General features: G+C 37.2%; 1 pseudogene; it reads right to left on the reverse strand.

The window, feature by feature from the left end:
* Positions 1-3443: 3443 nt before the first annotated feature.
* LOC143549798 (LRR receptor-like serine/threonine-protein kinase RPK2) overlaps positions 3444-25385 on the reverse strand; it is a 75672-nt pseudogene continuing 53730 nt past the window's right edge.

Consider the following 25385-nt stretch of genomic DNA (forward strand, 5'->3'; position numbering starts at 1 on the left):
CGAGTCAATCAATGTCTACATGAGATCATGCAATCTCTAAAACGTTATAATACAAAATAGAGAATAAAATCAACTCAAACCGAATACGCATGTGTCTGGATCCAAACATAACTGTTAAAGCTCAATCAATTAATCAAAGGCAAAGTAGCCGCAGGCTTAAACGGTCACGACCAGTTCTCTGTTCAGGGCTGTTTGGCTCGGAGAATACCGTTATGTGTGTAGGGTAGTGGTACATATACCGGAAGTAGTAATGCTTCCTCTGAGGTTGTCAAGAAAACTATGTTTGTATTGTAATCGTCATTCAAAAATGTTTTATTGAGTCATACGTGTTCACCACCATATAGCTGACGTATTTTTCCAACCCATTGCAGGTAATTAAGCATAAGTAGCATTAACAAGGATTGGAGTCTTAATGAAGATAGAGGTGCGCACAAGATGGCTCCGTTTTGACAAACTAAATCCTTATAATAAGAAACGTATCTTATGTAAACTAATACTCGGGTATTTAATTCCCGAGTAAATTTTCAATGTAAATTAATATTATATTCAAACCTAAAGTCTTCCACTAAAATTTACCCATAAACTCTGATATATATTTACAAAACATATAGCAACTTTTGGTCACACGCCTAGGCCCTAAGCCGGGGTGTGACAGGTAAACAAATTGAAATTACCATTGAGGAAGTTAATGAACAAGATTGACTTGGTTGTATTAATGTTTTGAATTTGAGTTCATATTCTAGAGATTGTAGAAGCTATCTCATTGACTATACGAGTGACCATACAATGGTTTAAAGAAAACTGATGATTAATTTTGATTAAAACAATGGTGCCTTAAAGAAAACATTTTATGATTAAATAAGTTGTGGTCTTATGTTGGGCTAGGCTTATCACATGGTTTATACTTGATCTTGTGGGCTTGGTTTTCGTTAGTATGTAACACCGAAAACACTGTGTTTTCAGTGGGCTTATGTTTTGGGTTTGGGCCGTAGTATGATAGGCCATATATATACATTGTATTAGGTCATTAGCAGGTCGATCATTAACAAAGTTGGTGGTGTTTAGTAGGTTACATGGTTTGTATTATAATTATCTTGTAATCGTTTATTTAAGGCTTAAACACCCAACATTAATATAACGTGTGTTTTGAAAAATATTGTGTGTTGGTTTGTGATTGTTCTTTGCTTTTATTGAATAACCTTGTTGTTAGGTTCCGCCTAACAACGAGTCTGTTTGATATCACATTTACAATTGGTATCAGAGCTTATAGACCTATTCTAGGCTTGGTTTTGGTGATATCAAAGATTCAAGATCGTGTTTTGGTTGATAATCAGTGGGCATTTTTCTGGAAATCAAGATCACGGGTATTCTTGTGTTCTTCGTGTTCTTCGTGTTCTTCGGGAAAGCTTAACAAATTAGGGATAAAATCTTTACAAAACTTGAATGATTTCTAAATCCTTGATTTTTCGGGATCTTTGTGAATAGATTTGTGCTCAATCATAGGAATTAAAATATTTTTGAGTAGGTGAATAGATCGAAATCCACAAACTTTTGATTCAATCGTAATTAAGTAAACAAACCAAATCATAAGATGTTGTTCCAAATATAATCGAGTAAACAAACAAATAAACAAACAGTGAATGTTCTTCGAAGTGTTGGGTTTCCAATGAGCTTTCCATGCCATTTTGTTTTCCCAACTTATTAGCATACCAAAACAAAACAAATGTGTGAGTTGGGCTTCCCATGAGCTTGTCCATGGCATTTTATTGGCTCATCTAGATAACATATCAACAATACAATTAAGTTTGTCGGCCCATGAGCGTTACATGGCTTTTTAACCGAACAAACTAAATAACGAATAAATGAATATAACATGAGCGTTGGAGCATCTCGTGTATCACCACGGATGATAATGTCCCAACAAAGTATCGTAAATAAAACGAATTGTTCAAATGAACAGTTGGCGTGTCCATGGCATCCCATGGTTTTTTCACCTGACTAGACATTTTAAAAACAAATAAACACAATAAATAGTGTAACCGTTTAGCCGATTACGTTAAACGCTTAAAGTGTCGGCCGCATGACAATTTCCACTATGTCGGGGAATCTTGTCACACTTGAGTTGCAATCGATCGTGTATTGGCAGCAATCTCACGTCTATTTTCAACCTTTGAAACAATATTATAAGCGACTCCAAGGCTTGATGTTGGCTCTATTGTTAACATTTGTGTCATTAAGGTGTTAAAGACCTCATCGAGTCCCATGAGTAATTCATACAAGTGCTCCTGTTCCTCATTCTTAGTGAGTTAGTTACATTCTGGATAAGGGGAACTATATTAAATGTCTTATCATGTTCCCTTCAAATTTGTATAGTTTGCAAATTATGGGTGTTAAAAAGAATTCGAATCCGTATATGATTATTTTGAAAATATAAATCCAAACATCCGAAATTTCGGATATCCGAATCTCGCATTTCCAAAAATTTCGGATTCGGATAGCAATTATGGGATTTTTCGAATATATTAAGATTTTCTGAACAATCCTAATATTAAATTTAATATTCTTTAAAAATATTTTCATGTTAATATATATATATATATATATATATATATATATATATGGGAGGGATATTTTGAGAATTTGATGAGTTGCAAGAAATTTAAGAACTCAATTTTGGACCACACATTTAATTAAATAATATGAAACATGTGGCTGAGATTAAATGTAATTAAAAAATGATTCAAGAGACACAAGTTTAAATGTTAGTTACACATGCGTAAAAAAATTGTTACGTTGAGTTCTTTCGAGTTCTTAAAACTCAAAGCGGTTCTCAAAAGTAATCAATCATATATATATATATATATATATATATATATATATATATATATATATATAAGAGATTAAAACCTAATTCAGCCTTCAGCCTCCAAGACTCAACGACCGTCGAGAATCCTATCCAGTCATTCATGGTCGTCTCCACCATCCATTTAAAGGACCATATTTGTTATGTTTCTTAATATTATCGGTTGCAACGACTAACATATCCAAACCCAAACCGGTTTAGATGTTGATTTAAATAGCAACGAAATATCAATACATACTCCAGTAGAAACCAATTTTTGTAGACTGTAGAGTTGTGGGCTTCTGATTAAACCTACTTGCCAGAGCAACATTGATTTCATCTTTTGTTAGAGCATATGAGTTACATAACCTTACTCAAGTTTATGTTTGATCAAATATAAATTTCGATACATGATTTACTCCTACTAAGTCAGAATGACAGAATGTTAGTCTTGGTAAGTCAATGTACAAAACCAGGGCTGGAAAAATCTCTTACCTTTTTCTTTTATTAAACAAACAATGGAAGACTCGTTACTCGTATAAAATCATTCTACCAACAAAAACTATACTACAATTTACAACATCAAAAACCTAAACTGCCCCTAACACGATGGAGCTTGTAATTGCTTTAACCTCCGTACAACCTGCTTCATCGTCGTTCGTGTTAACAATGAATCCACTATACACACAACTGCCAAATGCAACAGCTCCACAAAATAATCATGCGGGCCGATGTCCCACAACCCCTCGTTAAAGAACTCCTTAGTTCGGACCTGTCTTAACAACATACACGCCCAACCCATAATATTAAGCACGTTTCCATACGATAAAAAAGACAGGTCCAACGCCTTCTTATCCGAAATAAGCTCCAACAAGACCCCCATAACTATATACATATGTTTATCTGAAACCTTACACGCCATTGCGTAGTCTGGCGCCACGTAACCAAATGTCCCCGCCACTCTTGTGGTCGCGTGGGTCTCGGAAATACCCAAAAGCCGGGCCAAACTGAAATCAGATACGTATGCGTTGAATCATCTTCTATCAAAATGTTACTCGGTTTCGCATCAGGATGGAGAACGCACGAAACACATTAACTGTGAAGGTATGTGAGTGCATGCACTGTTGGTAATCAACGAAGACACAACAACTGGTGATTTATAAGAACGTTAATAACAACAAGAAACGAACAATAATCTATAGTGAATGGAATTTTATTATGAACGAATTGAGTTTTTACAACAATCAGAGGGTCCTATTTATAGTTGTTGAATCTGTTATATCAGACGGTTATATCAAACAACCGTCATAAACCCTAACTACCTAAACGGGCCTGATTATAATATTTACAGTTCAGACCCTTCAACTAAATAATATTTACATGATAAACTATATTAACATATATCCTAAGTATTAATGTGATCAATACTTCATTGTCCCCCTTAATCATATAATACTTAGGTCTTCAATGGATTTTCACTTGGATGCCCTTCTCTTCTTGAAACCAGGTGGAACAGTAGAGGTTCCCGATTCTTCTTCTTTCATGCCATTTGTCTTTAATATATCGTAACACCACTCAATACCTTCAAGGTAGAGGAGATAGATGGATTTCACTTCATACTTCATGGTTATTTCACATCCATTGTCCATTGCAATATAGCTCCAACTGTTGTTGATAGTCACTTCCACATATCCTCCATTCAGCAACGTCATCATATATAGATCATAAAGATCTATTTCGGTACCATCACTTAGGTACGGTGGAATGGGTCTTTCAAAGTAAGATTTTAGGTGTACCCTATGATACCATTCCACAAGATCCTTAAATGCAGATATGAATTCGTCATTGTACTTGTAAACAAGGTTATATATATATATATATATATATATATATATATATATATAAATATATATATATATATATATATATATATATATATGCAAGGTGTTGAGGACGATCATGCAATCATTCAAAGATGATATTCTCGGGTGATTGGGGACAACTTGTTCATTGTTCCGGGTTTTCCTTGACTGCAAATCTAGGGCTACATAATATTCTCCCAACGATGCTCCTCTTTCCTTTTTTAATTGAACCTGACCCGTTCGAGTTTCTACTTGCTTGTTTTCATCATTATCCCATCCAATGTGACACATATTTCCCTCAACTTCCACCTTGAATACTTGTTTAATCAAATGTTCCAAGCTTAACACATTCTTGTCTAAGCTGGGAATGTAATACACTCTTTTTATCAATGTATTTCTCCCATTCAGATTTACCATCACATCTCCCGCCCCCCTTATAAAGTCAACGTTTTTCTTTTCTCGGTTGGTGTTAAACCCAAAACCCTCTTTCATCCATATAAAAAAAGCCTGATTACCACACATATGATTTTGATAATTGGTGTTCATAACCCAAACATTCTCCCATGTTTCATGATCAGTTATAGAAACTAAAAATTCTTTGATTTCGTTTAATTCAAAACGCCTTGTGTTTTGGTACTGATCAGATGGGCAATCAAACGAAAAGTGCCCTGATTTGTTACACTTGTAACAATTCAAAAATACCTTTTCAGTTTGGATAGAGGATTCTGGTTCATCCTGAATCTGTTTTCCAACAGCCTTCATCCCTTTAAAATTTTTTGTTGGGCCTAGTTATTTTGGTTTGTACTTAGTTTAGTTGTTTGTTTTGGGCTGCACATGTGAACCGAGATCCCGAGATCCCAAGGATCTCGGTGGGCTTTTGGTCTTTGTTGGGCTTGTGTATTGAGTACCCTATATATAGAATGCATTGTATAGGGTTTAGGTTGTTGGTTCATTTGCTTTGTTTGCCGTCTAAGTACTTTACTAGACGTGTCTTCTAATCATCGTGCTTAAGCAGCCGACGTATTATAATACGTGTGTTTTGAAGCAACTCTTGTGTTACGTGTTTTTGTTCCTTTGTGTTCTTGAATAACTTAGTGTTGGTATTCCGCACCAACATCTAGTTTTTTATATCATAATTGTGGTGATCCAGATTCGGGACTTACAATTTGTATCAGAGCCTTTGACCTATTCAGGCTCGTTATTGTGATATCAAAGATTCAAGAATTATGTTGTTTGATGGTGTTAATTGGTTTTTCCGGTGAGTTTTGATAAGAGAAGAAGAGAAGGTTTAATTTTGGTGGAAGATTGATTTTGTTTTGGAAAAAAATCAAATCCCACAAATCTCGGGAGTTTGTTACAGTTGAAATCCTGCTGATCCTCTAGTTTTCGGCCAAGATTAAATTCGTTGAACAAGTAATCATTGTTCTCGGTAAGAATCAAGAGTATTCGGCCAAAATCAACTGATTTCGGCCAATTTTGATCATTCACGGCTCAATTTAAGTGGTTTCGGTCAAAATCCTTGGTTCTCGATCAAAGATTTGGGTTTCCGGTCAAAGTGTTGGGCTTTCGGTCAAAGATTTGTGTTCTCGGTCAAATCTCTGGTTCTCGGTCAACTCTTGGTCAACGACATCTTGTTCTCGGCCCAGTAATCTGTGAACGTTGTTGGGCTTGATCAGTTTAAGTTTGGTTTTTTTGCTTGGATCATAAGATATTTTGGACTTAAAAATAACTTGTGGGCCTAAATTTAAAATGGATCAACTAATTAATGGTAATGGTTCAACCAACTCTTCACTCCATCAAGAATTTGACTCCATAATGGGGAACACCACTCGTATACCCCGTCTCCTGTCCTATGAGGGGTTTAGTGAATGGAAATTTCGCTTTGAGAAATACTTTAAGATGAAAGATCCCAAAGTTTGGAGAAGCATTGTTAGGGGGCCTCAAAGAATTACCTATCAACATGATAACTCAACTGAGATTGTTGTTAAGCCCGTTTCCATGTATGATGATGATGACTTTGCTAAAGTTTAGGAAGATGAAAAGGCTTTTTCAACTCTAACCATGGCACTCTCACCTGAGATTGCCCTTGGCTTTAGAGAACTAAAATATTCTAAAGAGTTATGGAAGGCGTTGATTGAGGTGTATGAGGGAAACGAAGACATGAAAAGGAGTCGCCAAGACTTGCTGCGACAAAAGTTCAATATGTTTAATCATGTTTTGGGGGAAACGTTGGAAACTCAACTCCAAAGGTTCATAGCATTGGTGACTGAAATGAGATCAACAAGTATTTACCTAGCAACCTCTGAGATAAACAATAAGATGGTGAACTTGTTGCCAAAGAGTTGGGATATGAATGTTGCTGTCATCAAGAAGACTAAGGATCTCATCCGAATGTCTATCTCTGAGATGATGGCTACTATCAAGGCATGTGATATGGATGACAAGCAACGTGCAATAAATCATGCAGAATCCTATAGTGCAGCTGGGTACAATGTTGCTTCCAACAATGCTCTTATTTCTCAAGACAGTTTTCCCATGTTTAAGGCTACTCAACAACTTCAACTACAAGGAAACTTTCAGATGTTTAAACCTACGCACGGGCAATCATCCTCCACTCCTTCTCAACCTGCTCCAGTCTTCTTCACCAAGTCAGCTCAATCGTCATCTTCTGGCACTGTTCATGGTCTGAACTCCAGTCAGATTCCCTCTATTCCAAAAGAGACTCAGTAAAACATAGCTCTAATGGCGGGATTCATGACCTGTTATAATGCATTTCTTGCCGGAGACTTGGTCCAACCTGTAGTTGCTGCTGAACTCGATCAGATCCATCCTGATGATGTTGAGGAAATGGATATCTCTTGGCAGATCGCCATGGCGGTTTTTTATGCCAAGAAATTCACTAAGAGGACATGCAGAAACAATTGGAATATGCCTAATAATCAAAAGGTGGGTTTTAACAAAGATACTCTGAGATGCTACAACTGTCACGAGCTGGGTCATTTTGCTCATGAGTGTACTAACCAGCAAAGGAAGGAAACACTGAAAGGGCGCTGGTTCCAGTGGGTAATGTTAGAGGTGAGGTTGGAAGTAGTTCGGGAAATGGTGAAAGGGGTTTGGTTGCTCAACAATTCTCTTGGGAAGATCAGATGGCTGCTCTCAACATTGGAAATCAGACTGTGAACTTCGCAAATGTTGAAGACACTGAAGAAGAGAATGCTGCTGAGGAGCAAGTCGAGGAACTTCAATTCGCATATATGGCTTTCACCTCTCCCAACTCATCTGAGGTAAGTTTTCAACCTTGTTCTCTAGATTGTGTTGAGAAGATAGAGTTATATAAGCTCCATAATGATAACTTAATTAGAGACATGGAAAGAATAAAATCTGAAAATTTCAAACTTAAGAAAAATGAAAAAGGCTTTCTTGATAAGATAGAAGCAAATCAAAAGGATTTCTCAAAGCTTAAGTCTGAATTTAGTTTAAAATGTTGTCATTACCTAGACGACAAACAAGAAATCGTTGAACTAACTTCTAAACTAGAGGCCTCCAAGTTAGAAATTTTAAATCTAACTAGTAAATTTGAAAGAGCTGAGCTTGACTTTAAAAAATTCGATGCTTCCAGTGAAGTAGTTAACTCAATGATTGAAAATCAATTATGGTGGAAAGAAAATGAGGGTGAAGGCATAGGATATAGTCAAGTTCCCCCATCCTATAATCAAAATTATGTCAGTATCCCTGTTACCAAAGAACAGGAAGAAAAGATAAAAGGGATGAAGTACAACAAATAAGATAAATGTGGTGGAACTAGTTCTGTGAATTCTAATGCGTCCACTTCAGGAGTGAATGATTCTAACGTCTTTGCTTCATTTGGAGAAAAAGTAATTGTGAAGGAATGGACTGATGAGGAAGACGACCCTTATTTTGAATTTAACAATGACTTTGTTTCTGATGTTTCTTTAAAACTACCTGTGTTGAATTCTGTTATTCCGACTGTTTGTGTGGGCTATGTTTTAAAGTGCAATGATTCTTGTGTGGTTGATTATGTTAAAACTTTTAATTATGATAATTTGGTTTCAAATAATATTAAAAATTCAAAATAAAATCCAACAAATACTCACCACCTAAATTTGTTAAAGAGGGATGCTCTAATGACAAACAAGGTGACAAGTTCAAAAATGTGAAAAATGGTCCTCCCAATTTTAAGAAAACTTGTCCACACAACCATTCCAGACGAGGAGCTGCCCAAAATGATTTCTACATAAAACGTCAAACGTGTTTTAACTGTGGCACTCCTGGTCATATTGCCATAAACTGTCCACATCATCCATATGTTCCTTATTATGGATTCTATAAAAGGAATATGCCTTATATGCCTCATAATTCGTACATGCAAAGGTTCGGGCATAATCAGGCTAATCCCACTGACGATGATTGGACCGAAACTAGTCTGGCAGGTTTAGTCCTTGTCAGACCAAGCTTGACATGTTTCTCAATAGGGTTAGATAGTGTGCTTTGGTTTCAAAAACGAACACACATTCTAAACCGAAACAGGTAGAGAAGACAAAATCGCGTCCCTCTAGCCCAAAAGCACCGTAGATGAAGCAAACCATTCGTACTTATAATGCTAAATCCTACAATGGTAGACATAAATGGCTGCCCAAATCTCCGGTGAAAGAGTCTGCAAGCCAAATGTTTGATGATCAAAAGGATATGTCATGGAAACCCGTGACAACTTTAGATGAATCAGGGTCACCCAGTGTAACTATGGACTGGGTACCAAAATCTAACTAATCCTACGCTTTGTGAATGGAAGACTGTGGAGGAATATCATCAGACCTTGTTATGTTGATAGTGGCTGTTCCAGGAACATGACATGAGACATTTCCCATCTACACGACATTCAAACATTTAATGGTGGGTATGTGTCTTTTGCGAGAGGAGAGAAGGGGAAGATTACTCAGAAGAGTACTGTAAGTAACAGTGTTCTACTATTTGAAAATGTTAATTTTGTTCCTGAAATGAAGCACAATTTGTTGAGTGTCTCTCAAATCTGTGATAAAGAATTTTCAACTCATTTTTACAAAAAAGGAATGCCTAATTTTGAAACCTTGTATAATTATACCAGAAGACTGGATTCTTGTTCGATCACAACGAAAAGATAATGCTTTTGTGATCGACATGAACAAAAATGTTCCTGATGAAATAACTTGTTTGTTTTCAAAAGTGTCGGAATACAATGATATGCTTTGGCATCTTCGTCTTGGTCATGCTAATACAAAAAATTTAAACCGTCTTGCTAAAAATGATTTGGTCCGTGGTTTACCCATTAAAGATTTTGTTACTGTTGAAAAATGCGTGGCCTGTGCTTTGGGTAAACACCATCAAAAAACTCATAAACCAAAATTGATCACCTCCATTTCATCAGTTTTTCAATTGTTACATATGGATCTTTTCGGTCCAGTTCATGTTTTGAATCTCTCACGCAGCTCTTATTGTCTTGTTATTACTGATGACTACTCACGTTTCACTTGGGTGTTTTTCTTGTCAAATAAGAGTGAAACTGCAGATTTGATCAAGAAGTTCTTAGTGCTCATGGAGAACCAAATCAATATTGAAGATGAAGGGAATACGTTATGATAATGGCACTGAATTCAAGAATGTGTCTTTAAATCAATTCTGCTCAGAAAAAGGGGTGATGCGTTAGTACATCTTAGTGCGGACACCACAACAAAATGGTGTGGCTGAAAGGAGAAACAGAACTCTTATCAAAGCAGCAAGGACTATGTTGTGTGATTCTAAGCTGCCATTGTTCTTCTGGGCAGAAGCTATTAATACGACATGTTATGTTCAGAATCGGGTGATAATCAACAAATCTAAGATGAAAATTCCATATGAGATTGTCTATGGTCACAAACCTACTATTGCACATTTCAGAGCATTTGGTTGTCCTTGCACTTTATTGAATCTAGAGTCTACTCCAAAATTTGGGGCCATAGCTGATGCTTGTTACTTTGTTGGCTACGCAGGTAACACAACATATAGAGTCTACAATAAGTTAACCAAGCAGATTATAGAGTCCTATGAAATTCGTTGGTTGGAAGAAAATGATACTGATGCTCGTGTTGGTCCAGACTGTTTATTCGACTATAATGAACTCTTCAAACTGTTCAACGTGCTTCCGGTCACCAACTCAAACATCTCGGGTGAAACTTCTGTAGACACTGTGAAAGAATATTATAATGTCGTGTCTCATATATCTCCTGTTCTAGATGATGATTTGACAGAACCAATCGATGTCACTCCATCCATGCCTGTAAATAAATCAGAACCCGCCACAACTTCATCATCTTCTCCAACTCCATCAGAAAATACTTCATCAGTTGAGGGGGAGAGTCCTATTCGTCAAATTTTCGGGAGCACATTATTTCCTGATGCTATTCCAAATGAATATGTCGCCGGTAGCTCGTACTCTCACAGTACAACGACCTCTGGATGGAATAACCCTCTTACTGATATTGATGAGAATCTGTCAAACTTACACTCTACCAATGATGTTTCCGATCATTTAATTCCATCGAGGATTCAGAAAAAACATCCAATTGAGAATGTCATACTCTAGAAACGGGTGTGACCACCAGAAGTCAGACAGGACACATCAACAGCTGTTTGTTATCCCAAATTGAGCCAAAGACGGTAGAAATGGCACTTCAAGAACCAAGTTGGGTTGACGCTATGCATGAAGAGTTGAATCAGTTTGATAAGTTGAAGGTGTGCAGATTGGTTGAGTTGCCAGAAGGAAAGAAAGTACTTGACACGAGATGGGTATTCTGAAACAAACAATATGACACGGGGGTTATTGTTATAAACAAGGCACGGTTGGTAGTTCGTGGCTTTCATCAAGTTAAGGGATTAGAATACACTGAAGTCTATGCTCCAGTGGATAAACTTGAGGCCATCAGAATCTTTCTGGCCTACGCGTCATTCATGGGGTTCACAGTTTATCAGATGGATGTCAAGACAGCGATTCTGTATGGGGAGGTAAAATAAGAGATCTACGAGGATCAACCATCGGGTTTTGTTGATTCCTAGAAACCGAATCACATCTACAAGTTAGACAAGACGTTATACGGGTTACATCAGGCTCCTCGGGCATGGTATGCTACGTTGAACGCACATCTTTTAGATCATGGCTACAAGCGAGGAACCATTGATCAAACCTTATTCTGAAAAACTATCGGAAAGGATTTGATTCTAGTCCGGATCTATGTAGATGACATTATTTTCGGATCCACCAGTGTTGAGTTGTGCACAGAATTCGAAGAAGTAATGAAGAAAAGATTTGAAATGAGCTCGTTGGGTGAGATGACAACATTTCTAGGGTTACAGGTTCGCCATAGCTCGGCGGGAATCTTACTGCATCAAGGGAAGTATGATGAGGATATGCTCGAAAAGTTTGAGTTTCAAGATTCCAAGAGTGCTAACACTCCAATGGCGGAAAGGCCTCTACTATCATCTGATCCGGAAGGAAGTCCCGTAGATCAAACGTACTATCGATCGATGATCGGGTCTCTAATATACCTCACTGCCAGTCGTCCTGACATCATGTTTGCAGTCTGCCAATGTGCATGTTTCCAGGCTAATCCTAAACTCTCTCATTTAATTGTTGTTAAACGTATATTTAGATATCTGAAGGGACAACCGAAGTTAGGTCTTTGGTATCCCAAACAATCAGAAATTTTATATGTATGCTTTTGCTGATAGCAATTATGGTGGAGATGACATTGACAGGAAATACACATCTGCCGGATGCCAGTTCTTAGGAGATCGTCTCATTTCTTTGCAGTGTAAGAAACAACAAACAGTGTCCACCTCCACCGCCGAGGAGAAGTATGTTGCTGCATCAGCTTGCTGCTCTCAGGTTATCCGGATGCAAAACCAACTGCTGGATTACGGTTTGGAATTTCTTGATACTCCAATCTTTTATGATAATGATGCTGCCATTGCTATTGTCAAAAACCCAGTTCAACATTCTAAGACCAAGCACATCGATATTAAATTCATTTTATTCATGATTTTTACGACCGAAAATTAATTCACCTTGAGCAAGTCCACACTGACAACAATGTGGCGAACTTATTTACAAAACCGGTCGGATCAGCCAAATTTAATGTGCTTGTGAGTTTTCTTAAAATGCTTCGTTTCGAGGATTGAGTCTTTTTAAGTGTCAATTTGTACATATTTTCTAAATTTGCACAAATTTAGGGGGAGAAAAATCAAAAAGTCAAAAATACTGTGCGCGCGTTGTTTAAAAAAATCATTCTCGCTTAAAATTATGCCGGTTGCTCAAGTTTGAAGGACATATACTTGTATATGTTTGGTCTGGTGTTCTACTCTTAGGTTCACAGGATAGCCATTTACCTAAGAACTGAGAGCATCCGGGGCGATTGTGATGTGTTTTATCTGTTTTGAATTCTTTCACTTAAAATTATGTCGGTAATTCCAAATTGGAGGGACACGTATTCTCATATGTGTTGTGGTCCTGTTAACCACTAGTGGTCATACGGGATAGCCATTTACCCGAAAATTGAAGAGTGACCGGGGTGACTGAGTTCTTAACATGTGTGTTTTCTGTAACTCTCTGGGAAATGATAATTTTATTCAGTTAACAGCTTTTTAGAAGCTTCAAAATATTTTCAAATGAAAATTGGTCCAACCTTTGGAAAGTGATAGATAAATTGTTTATGTGTGCCTAACGGGTGAAGTTATTAAGCTTAAAAGACTCTAGAACAGTAATTGATTTGTATGGTAGCTTTCCATGCTGCATAAAAGTTGAAGTGATATAAACTAATTTTGCTAAACTTAGTGTGGAGAGTCATTTTGAAGAAATGTGCATGTCTTCATATACATCTCTCCGAAGGATAGGTAGAAAAGCAATTACTTAGTCATACACGAGCCCGTTAGTGTCTTGATCACCAAAAGTATTGTGTTATTAAGTTATTGTAAAAAAAAAGAAAAAAAATCTACAAAGGAGTTTATTTTATCTTATTAAAATCTATGTTTTAAAAGCTTAGAGGGTCAAACTAGAACTACAGAGATGGGGGGACACAAGTAAGTCCTGTCATGTCTCGAATGAAAGGCCTGTAAGTCCAACGTTCAACCTTAAAGCTTAAAATTCTTGTTCGTTTATCTCTAAAAACTTTTGATCAAGCACTAGGGGGGTTGGAGTCAAATTGGGGTGAATTGGGGAAAGCCAAATACGCTTTGAGAAGAGATAGGAGGCATCACAGGTCCATGAGTGATGTCCATCTAAGCTTTATGCTGAACTGAACCTAACTCATATCACTGAAGCAATGAAAATCATGCTAAGTCTGTTATACTTGCTATCAACCTGTTTCTTTATGTCATAATAACGCTGAACATGAATCTTAGTGACAACCTCTTAAACGATATGATTCCATGTTAGAATCTTTTCATAAAAGGTGGCGTTTTTACAAAACTGAAATTTGATCCCAATCTACAAAATTCAAAAGTTTTTTTTTTTTTTTTTTTTTTGTATTTTTGTTTTTGTTATTTATGCTTGTTTTGTCTTATTTGTTTTATCTCAAAACTACTCTCCTCGAAATGCATGATTTAACTAAGTAATTTTAAATGTAATTTTTAAATGATTTGGGCTGGATGTCGTTTATATGTGAACATGTTTTTGGGCTGTCAAATTGATTTGGGCCTGCTCAGAGGTTCTCGGCCCATGTGTGTTGGGGTATAAGTAGACCCTAACCTTCATTATTGTTCATCTTTCATTCAAAACCTTTCATCTCTCTCAAACCCTCTGTCAGCCGAGAACTATCCTCTGCATAATCTAATCCCATTAAGCTGCTGTTACTGTTCGTGATTGTTGATTTACAAGTAATGAGAAAGCTTTATAAACTGTTTGTCCTTGTGAGATGTATAGATTCATGCCGCCATTGACTAACAGATAAATTAATAGACGGCTCTCTTAGGATTGTATGGGCTTATGGACTGATCTGGTTATGGTTATGTTCGCATTAAAAACTGAAGTGTGTTAGGGTTGGTTTGATCACGAGTATGTTGCAGGTTTAATGGTGTTCTCGACACTCTTGAAGAAGATGGCTCATGATTCGAGAAGGGAGTTCAAAGGGTTCTCTGTCAACTGTCAACCAACTAAAAGGATCTCGGTTGACTTTCGTTGACCGAGATCTCTCAGTCTTGACCGAGAACTCATGTTCTTGGTCAACCTGGAAAGAGACATTTGCCTTTGACAGAAAACCATTGAATTCTGACCGAGATCCTTTATGTTGACAGAAAACTCTTTGTGGACCGAGATCAATTATTATTTTTCAATTATAGTCCACATAATGTGTTCTTGTCATTATTGGCCCCTCATGTTTTAAAACTTGATTAAGTTGCTTTAAAATAACTTTAGTCAAGTTTGTATTTACTAACTTGATTCGTTTGGTGCAGTAATGGCTGATCAGGCTCCGTTAAAGTTTGTAGACATACATAATATTGCTGGACACTTATTTGATCCACCATTAGCTCACAAGGAGTTCAAATCTATGATAGCCGGCCTCAACACTTGCAGGATTTCTCACGCATTACGAGAAAGCCCTGTAATATGCAGGAAGATGATCACTGATTTTTGGAATAATGCCTCAATCAATTCACGAGGTCCAGATGGAGTTATGTCGATAGACTCCAAAGTACAGAAGAAGCCAGTTGTCGTCACAGAGCCTATTATAAAGGAGGTGATTCTGTTTGGTGATCAACCTGATTATCCGACAGAATACTCTACTACTGTTGTCTCTGAGATTCTCACCAGGATGGGTTACGAGGGTACTTATCCTCCAGCAATTAAGAAGTTATTTCACCCATATTGGAGGTTTTTGATACACACGTTTTTCACATGCGTGTCGGGAAGAAAGGGGGGGGGGGTCTGACAAGATAAGTCATACTCAGATGTCTACTATTGTTGCTCTGATCATGGATTGGAATTACAACTATTCCAAGTTTGTTTTCAATGAGATGATGAGCAATATGAAAGGGAAGAAGAAAGAAATGTTCTCATGTATCCAAGATTTCTACAGATGATTTTCGACTCACACTACATCGACTTCGTCAGATCTGTTGATACTCTAGATATGAAGTCAATGGGACCCAACTCTTTTGAGTTAATGAAACAGTCTAGGAAAGGCTCCAAAATAGTCTATTAGGGCCTTCATGCTCTTGAAAAATTTGGCAAATTTTCCAAAACAGAAGCTGCTCCTGTTGTTGCTCAAGTGGCTGAAGAACATGTAGCGCTTGCTCAAAGGCGTGTTGCTACTTTTGAGATCTCTGACGATGAAGATGAAGAGATGGAACACCAAGACACCGTTAATGCTCCGAATTTTGAGCAACTAGCGGATTTTGAGACTTTTACAGAATTACTACAGTCAACTGCATTGAAGCCTCCTCAATCAGCTGCTGTAAATGAAGAAAATGATGATATCCCCGAGGAACCAGGCGCCGATCTCATTCCACGAAAACGAAGGAAGAAAGATCCGAGATCTAGCGTGCTGGTCAGTGAACATGAAACAACCACACCGTCGACAACAACAAGCCCACAGAAAGAATCACATCAACCTGAGTCGATTACTCCTGAGACTCATGTTGATCCAAGCCCATTCACTGCTGAGCTTCAAACTCAAGATCAGATTTTTGATTACATTTCTCATGAGTTCGAGTTTGAGGCTGAGTTTCAACATACTGACGCTCCCTCTGGCTCATCTGGACCAGTAAATCAAGGTCAGTAAAGTTCTGGTGTTCCTGATAAAGTTGCTCAGATTCTTGCCATGCAAGAAAAGTTTCTATAGAACAAAGGCAAGGGTATTGTGCTTGAAGATGCTCCAGTCGATGTACAAGCTCTTCACGTCGAGTCTTTGATCTCGAACAAGACTCAGTCGTTAAAGATGTACGCATTCAAGAATTGGAAGCCAGTAACACTGATAAAGACTCCAAGATTAAAGAGCTTAAATCCAACATGGGAGAATTAACTGCTATTTATCTTGATCTCCAACAGAAACTCGTTTAGAAGTTTCGAGATGAGTTCAAGAGTAGTACTGATGTAATGTCAAAGATGCCCAACGATGATCAAGGTGTTAGATCTACTATTCGTTCCATTGAAAACATAGATGAATCTGGTGATGAAAAACTCCAATCACCTCCAATCACCAAAGAGAAGTCAGATAGAGTTCAAAGAAGCTGCTGGTGATGAAAAACTCCAATCAGAATGTTGAGTCATCTGATCACCCAGACAGGTTCGTTGTCACCTTTCCAGAGAGGTTCTCAGATAAATACAGGGATCGATCTAGTGTTGTGTCATGGGGTTTTGATGCAGAGAAGAATATGTGGTGGGTCAAACAAAAGTCCGGTACCACCGAGTACTATAAGACGATGAAAGATTTCGGATCCTGGACTAAGGTGGATCTCAGTGACTAATGACAAACGTGGCAGAGGTTTCTGGAACTTTCTGAGGAGTCAAGTTGATAGGGGCTTTCCGAATATGTCAATTGCAGAATCCTTTTTAAATAAAGCTAAGGGGGTCAAGTATCCAAGGACGGGAAAGACAATGGTCAACGTTACGTGGCCTGCTACAAACAAGGCCATTCATATTCCTGTGCCTAAAGCTATTCCCGATGGTACTCTAGATGACATGAGATTCTGGATGTTTGATAGTGAGACTGCCACCGTTGTTATTCGTTTGAAGAAAGGCAAAGGGCAGTACATATTTGTTGATCCAAGAGATATGCGAAAGCTAGGTGAGAAAGACATCAAGACTCTCAGATAATAGCTGACCCGGTCTTTGAAACAGCTGCTAAAGAATACACAAGCATGGTCGCCTTTATTATCAGGTGCAAATTTTGGGTAGGTGCTTTGAAAGACGCTGACATTGATTATATGAAGCAAGATTGAGAACCAAGCTACAAACCAAGGGGGAGATTGTTGGGCCTAGTTATTTTGGTTTGTACTTAGTCTATTTGTTTGTTTTGGGTTGCACATGTGAACCGAGATCCCTTGGGATCTCGGTGGGCTTTTGGTCTTTGTTGGGCTTGTGTATTGAGTACCATATATATAGAATTCATTGTATAGGGTTTAGGTTGTTGGTTCATTTGTTTTGTTTGCCATCTAAGTACTTACTAGACGTGTCTTGTAATCACCGTGCTTAAGCACCCGACTAATTATAATACGTGTGTTTTGAAGCAACTCTTATTTTACGTGTTTGTGTTCCTTTGTGTTCTTGAATAACTTAGTGTTGGGATTCCGCACCAACATCTAGTTTTTGATATCATAATTGTAGTGATCCATGTTCAGGACTTACATTTTTCCTTAATTGCTTTTCTTGTTGCTTCGTCAACCTTCTCCCATTCTTGTAGAGAAAACGATCATCACCAACTGTTAGACCTTCAAACCGTGCTTCAAATTCTTTCTTCAATTTAGCATTCTCATCTATGTCTTCTGCTGTACATGATGCGACAAACACCCCTTCTAGATGGCTAACATGGATTTCCTCATAATCATCATTGGCCCTCACCTGGCCGGAATTTTGGACACTCGATTGTCCAGATTCCATCTCCTGGGAATCAAAGATCGCTTCTTCATGTTTCATTTTGCGGGCATAGGTTTTGATTGGAACACTGCCTTGTTGTTCCTCTTTCATACTTCTGAGATCACACATAATCTCGATTTCTTCACGGGAATTAACCTAGTTTATGGATTGCAATTTCTAATTTGATTGGATCGATTCTTCAAGAGGGCTCTTGTACCAATTGTTGGTAATCAAAGAAGACACAACAACTAGTGATTTATAAGAACGTTAATAACAACAAGAAAAGAACAATAATGTATAGTGAATGGAATTTTATTATGAACGAATTGAGTTTTTACAATAATCAGAGGGTCCTATTTATAGTTGTTGAATTCGTTATATCAGAAGTTTATATCAAACAACCGTCATAAAACCTAACTACCTAAACGGGCCTGATTATAATATTTACAGTTCAGCCCACTTCAACTAAATAATATTTACATGATAAACTATATTAACATATTTTACCCAAAACAAAAAAACTATATTAACATATATCCTAAGAATTAATGTGATTAATACTTCATGCACGACATCGAGCGCGATTTTGTGAAGGATTTGCCAATCGAGGGTTCGGGTGATCGTTCTTGAATGAATCTCTCAAGTTTGCCACATGGCAGATAATTGAAGATTCAAAATATCTCGGTTTCACTTATGTGGTACCCTATTAAAGTCACGAGGTTCAGGTGGCAGAGTCGGCCTAGGGCTTTGAGCTTTGCATCAAACTGTTGTGAACCTTGAAACCGTCCAACCCATAAACGTTTAAACGCTACCAAAAACCCAGGTGAGATCTCGGCTTTGTAAGTGGATCTAAACCCTCCATTTTCGATACAATTACTTGCATTGAAATTGTTAGTGGACTGGAACACATTTTCGAAAGTTAATGAGGCTCCAATGTCGATGAAAACCGTTACTTCCTTACGAATGGTCTCGTTTACACGCGGGCCCGTTTTGGACCGTCTTCTGGTGCATAAGAACAGAACCATTAGATACAACATAACCGTGAATATTGTAGCCGTGAATGTTATATACGCGATTGCAACAAAGTTCAAACCGAACCCACCTTTTGGTTGACCCTCGGGTGGGCTCGAGAGAGTTTTAAAGTCGTTACCAACAGGCTGATCTAGAGACGAGTTTCATGGAGAGATTTTACATGACTGGATATTAGGGTGTAACATCTTGAAATTTTTAAGAATAATATTTAATATATTATTTAATTATGGTGAAAAGTTTACTTGAGTTAGTAGAGAAAATAATAAAATAATAAAGATGCAAAGATAAGTAGGCTAATTAGATGTAATTAATTATGGACCAAAAAGGAAAGATGGGTCTAAGGTCCATGGGCTTATGGGAGTATAAATACCCCTTAAAACCCTAATCATTTCCATTTTTACACTTCTCTACACCATAGCCTACACTATCAAAAACACACACTTCTCCAATCTTCGTTTTTGAGAAAACCACCCACAAAGACACAAAGATTCCTGGATATCTAACCGTTGGATCCGTCTCAAATTTTAACTGAGTGTTCATGGTATAAAAATGAATATTTCCACCGATTAGAACTTCGATCAGGGGTCGGGAAATCCGGTTTTTATCTGAATAACCATAGCAGCTCAAAAGTGAAGATTCCGGCGACTGTTCAGTTGTTCCGGCAACTGTAGCTGTGCTTTCCGGAAAAGGAGAACTGATGGGTTTGTAGATCCGGATGAGACGGTTCCGTGGTTGAATCACTCAAGTAGGAGTTCGTTTGATATGGTTTTGGGCTTCTCGAGTGATTTCAGACAAAAACCTCAAATGTACGTTTTTTTTAAAAAAGGCTTACTTTTCATGCACGGATTTGCATGAAACTTGGTAGGATGATAGATCGAGTCATGATTATTGATAAAGTAATGAACTTGATAGTAAATGGGTTATTTGGTTCGTTTCGGGTAAAACGAGTAGCGTTCGGTTTGTGAAAAGAACGGGTAAACTAAGTCGGTATTGCATGAAACTTTTTAGGATATTAAATCGGACCTTATTATGTGATAAAGTTGCAAACTTGATGTTTAAAAAAACTTAACGAACTCATGGTTATAAACGGCTTATTAAAGAAACCTAGATATACTCTTGAACGTTTTAAATCATAAAGGTCCAAGCTTTATGGTTACCCGGGTCAAGTTTTGGCCTAAAACGGTTAGGGAAACACACTACGTGAAAATTGACCTTTGATCACACGAAAAAAGTGTGGTCGTAGGCCTTTAGCCACACACATTTGGTTCAGGTCATATGTGGCCAAAGGTCGTGACACCGTGGGTATGATATGGCCACACACAGTTTTTAGTGGCCTTATGTGGTAATAAGTGTGGCTAAAGGGTACAAGCATTATCAAGAAGCCTCTCCAACAAGTGTGGCTAAACGGTAGAAAATGGCCACATGACTATTTACTATGAGTGAGCATTGCACGTATAGAGCCACATGAATTATGTTTCAGTCACATGAATTTTATAATAATGTGGCCAATAAGGTTGTGTTAAGCTTGCATTGTGACCTATACCGTGTGGATATAGCTAAGAATGGCCACTTAAATTTAATAATAGAGTGGCTAGTTATATGATATAGACTGATGTGGTGCGTGCATGCCTTATAAAATATAAGAGGTTGGAATGATTTGCTTTTGCACAAGATCGAGTTTTAAATTTATAAAAGTGATTTCTACAAAGACTAAACACACACAAAATAGGCAAGTGTACCTATCGTATATGTAGTATCGATCCGTGGACACAAATGTTTCTAATGATGAATCGTCGTTTTACTTTAATAGGAGATTTTAATCATATATGGGGTTGATTTATGAACTTTTTATAAAATAAAAATACTTATATATAATATATAGGTGACCAAGACGAGATATTCTAACCGAGTTGTTCAATTATGCGAAGGTTACCATCTAAGATCAAGAATCCACTCCATTTTAACATTGATAATTAATATTGAGACATATGATAAACTTGCCATAGCAATATATGATAGATAGCTCCTTAAACCTTAAGTGAGCATCTTTGGCACTAAGGAGATAACATGCGCAATTTAAAGTCCATCCTTTCCTAATGTCATGTCATCTCAATGATGTCAATTTAAGTTGGCAAGTAGTTTTGTAAAGTAGAAAGATTAGGATTGACTTCGATTTCTCAAATACCAATTCTAACAAATTCGGGTGGTTGTAGTTAACTCACACAACCTCCCCTTGGTTGATTTATGTAGGTTATAATTACACGTTCCGTTAACATATGATTTCTTTAACTAATTTGATATCCTAAGCAAAGCCATTTTCGGATTACCAAGGTTTAGAGAAATACATCATAACTTATATCTCATCATTTCTAAGTACAATATAAGGATCCATGTTTTGATAATGTATCAAAGTATTTCTATCTTTCAAGAACATGAATCGATCATGACCGATTGCCAATAGAATTGACAACCACCAACTTTGAATTAGTGATTTAAGATGGTGAAACATTTCTCATCAAAAGATAATTGTAATATAACCCTGTACTTTACTAGACTACATCACATGTCTTGATTAGTTATCAAGTAAAACAAAGCTTCTTCATAGGTTTTAGATGGTAAAAGGAGTTTAGCTCATAATGAGCATGATGATAAACATTAAGATTAATGATGATAAAAAATACATGATTAAACTTGGAATAATCTAACCAATTGTAGATGAATCTTCATTCTTAATGATGGAAATGATGGTTGATGATGATGGTTGATGGTGGTGACCTCCAAGCCTTCAAACTCTTCACTAGATATTCAATGAGAGTGTTAGTGTGTGTTTTTATAAGTGAAAACTGGATATAACTCTTTTCAAGGCACACTCTTCAAATGGCACAAGAGCCTCTATTTATAGGCAATCTGGAGTGTGAGGCACGGCCCCGTGGTTGGTGGGCACGCCCCCGTGTATTTTTATGACATGTGCCAGATTTATTTTGTCTTTTCTGAAAGGTGGCCACGTGTCACACCCTCAAAATCCACTAACGGAGTTTTACCGTCAGAGGGTGTGAACTAACAGGATCGGAATCATTAGTTATAATCAAACACCATAAATAAAGTTTTCAAACCACAAAACATTTAAGTTTAAATAAGTGCGGAAGCGTAAATCATAAACCAAGTGTTGCGTCACGCAGGACGACTTAAAAACCCAATTAATAAAAGTTTAAAACAAGTTTTTCGAAACAATGATATTCAATGAATGCATGTTCCTATACCGCGCGCCCGCCTCGGCTACCTAAGAATAGCATACTAAAAGTGTCAACACAGGGTTGGTGAGTTCACAGGTTTATATAAATAAAGTGTTTGCGTTTGCGTTTGCGTTTACGTTTTGCGTTTGCGTTTGCGTTTGCGTTACCAGATAATGTTATGTCAATTATATATCGATAGGTAGCTAGCCTATAAAACAAGTATTACTAAGTGTTCGACACCGAAGCTGACTGTTTATCAATTGCCTTGCCACCATGTCTTCCACAACCATGGAAAATGTGTTAGCCAAAATTACACCCACTCGACCTCCAGTCGAGTTTAGAGTTGGGTGGGGTTTGTCAAACCCAGTAGTACTACTCAACAGTGACTCGCTATTATACAAATACTAAACGGTTCGATGTTATGAAGGACTTTAGTTGGTTTGTTTGCCACTTAGCCTTACAAGCGATATATAACCAATAACAAAATTTAAAGTGTTTGGAGTATGTTATCTCCCCCAAGTAAAAAGCGTTTAAAAGAGTAAAAGGGGAACGTGAAACTCACTGTTTGCGAAGAATTCAAAAACAAGTCAACCGAGAGATGTGCGTCACAGAAAATCCTCACTAGCATTCTAAAACAAGAATGAGATTTTCTAAGTGTTGGAACTATTATTGAGTCTCTAGACTCGGCACATAATACCTATGCATGAGATACGTATTGTGTTTCGTTTGTGAATTATGTGTGACTCGACAAACACATTGGTGACACGTTTCATGTGTAAACAACTACATAAGTATCAAGTACTAACATTATACATTACTAGAAATCATTCCACACAAGGGCAATTTAGTCAAAAACATAGCAATTATCTAGCAACAAGCACGTTTCATGTATTTTCACATAGTTCAGCAGCTAGTTTTATCAAGACAGATTTCTACTTGAAAGATTACTCTATTCAACAGATCATAACATATCAATTAATTCACCAAAAATCGTCACAAAAGCATACATGAGTTAGGTTTCCAGAACTATTTTTATTGTATTTTTATTCCACATAGTTTTCTCACAAAAACCAAAACATTATAGTAACTCACAGCAGTCAAAATCATGCGCAACAGAATGATATTTGTTTTTCCCGTTAAATGGTAATTCCAATTAATGCAAGACCAATTTGGTTAGATTCTTAACTCAATATGTTAGCTTCCAGAAGTAGAACTAACCCATTTGGTCTTTTAGTTCATGAGATATGACAATTACAAAACAGCCTAACAGAAGACCTCACAATTCAGACTTGCACTTCAGTTTTGTAAAATAATAAACGTTAACTTTTACATGTCCAAAAATTACAAACTTGGACTTTTTAGAAACTAGACTCAATCTAGTACACTTTAGTGTTAAGAATGTCGACCAATTACCACATTAACATTCAGTTACAGTCGTCTAAACATAAACTTAACAATCTGTCCAGTACCAGTTTTGACCTTTGATCACATTTAAATCGTTTGAGCAACCAAAACACCTCCAAATCAGGCGTGGTTGGGTTTTCTGAAAACTAGACTCAGAGTACTACCTTTTAGACTCATAAATAGTCCAGTTTAGTTTTATATTTAACAAGTTACACCTCGTTCAAGTTTAACTATCTCTGCTGTCAAAAATCAGCAAGCACACACAATCGTCTAGCATGCATCCTAAGCATACAACATATCCCCAAACATGCAATAAACATAATTATCCATAAAAATCAGTAGTAAACCCTCTAGGGTTTACGAAAAATCAATGATCTAACAATCTTTCACCGTTCAAAATCACACATGATCATTTAAATCAATAACCGAAGCATAATCAAGCATCATCTAATCAAAACAAAGCATATGAACACTTAACACATGATATTCGAAAATTAGGGTTTATGTTTATACCTTAAAAACGCAGAAACAATCAAGAGGAAGGTGAGGGATGACTAGAAACAAGTGCGGGATGCTCCGATTATGAAAAACAAGGTCAAAACGAAAGTGATATGGTGGTGGTGGTGGTGGCCGTCGCAAGGGGGTGTGAGGGAGAGGGGGGGCGATCGTATGAGGGGAGAGGGAGGGAGGTTAGGGTTTTGTTAATATTATTTAATAATAATCATATTACACAATGGCCCCTCTACTTTTAGTTATTACTTTTCTAGCATAAAATAGACTTTTGCATCTTGAGTTAATGTTCTACATATAAATATCAAATAATACATAAACCTAACACATAATTATCAAATAATTATTGTTTTGATGTTTGTCGTTTGTTCACCAATGGTTTGAGTTAACTCCTTTGCGTTTCGGTGCAATCCCGAAGGACTACATGTGTAGTGATTGTCAAGCGTCATTTAAAACCCTAGTTTAAATGTAATGAGATGTGCGTTATAGATCAAGTGATCTTAAGTTTGAATTGACGGAGTTCGAATTAACGGAGTTAACCTGAAATTGACGAGTGTCACATCATTCCCATGTTGAAAGAATTTTCGTCCCGAAAATTTGAGTTAAGTCGCGATGGTTGTCTGAAAAAGCAAGAAAAATTTTCAGTTTGTCATACCACGGCCCCGTGGTTGATAGGCACGGCCCCGTAGTTTTTAGTGACATGTGCTAATTCTTTTTGTCTTTTCTGTGTTCTCGTCCACGGCCCCGTGTTTGGTAGGCACGACCCCGTGCTTTTGTTTCCATATTTTATCTTTTCTTGTGTTCAGAAGCATGGGGGCATGTTTCTTGAGGCATGGGGGCGTGTTTCTTTGTTTTCTTGTGTTTTTCTTCGTCTTTTCGCTTGTTTATTCGTTTGGGGCTTAGTT

The sequence above is a fragment of the Bidens hawaiensis genome, unplaced genomic scaffold, assembly GCF_021521415.1.
Source record: "Bidens hawaiensis isolate Kalapana, Puna unplaced genomic scaffold, B.hawaiensis_p1.1 tig00015792_1, whole genome shotgun sequence".
In the NCBI taxonomy this organism is placed as follows: domain Eukaryota; kingdom Viridiplantae; phylum Streptophyta; class Magnoliopsida; order Asterales; family Asteraceae; genus Bidens; species Bidens hawaiensis.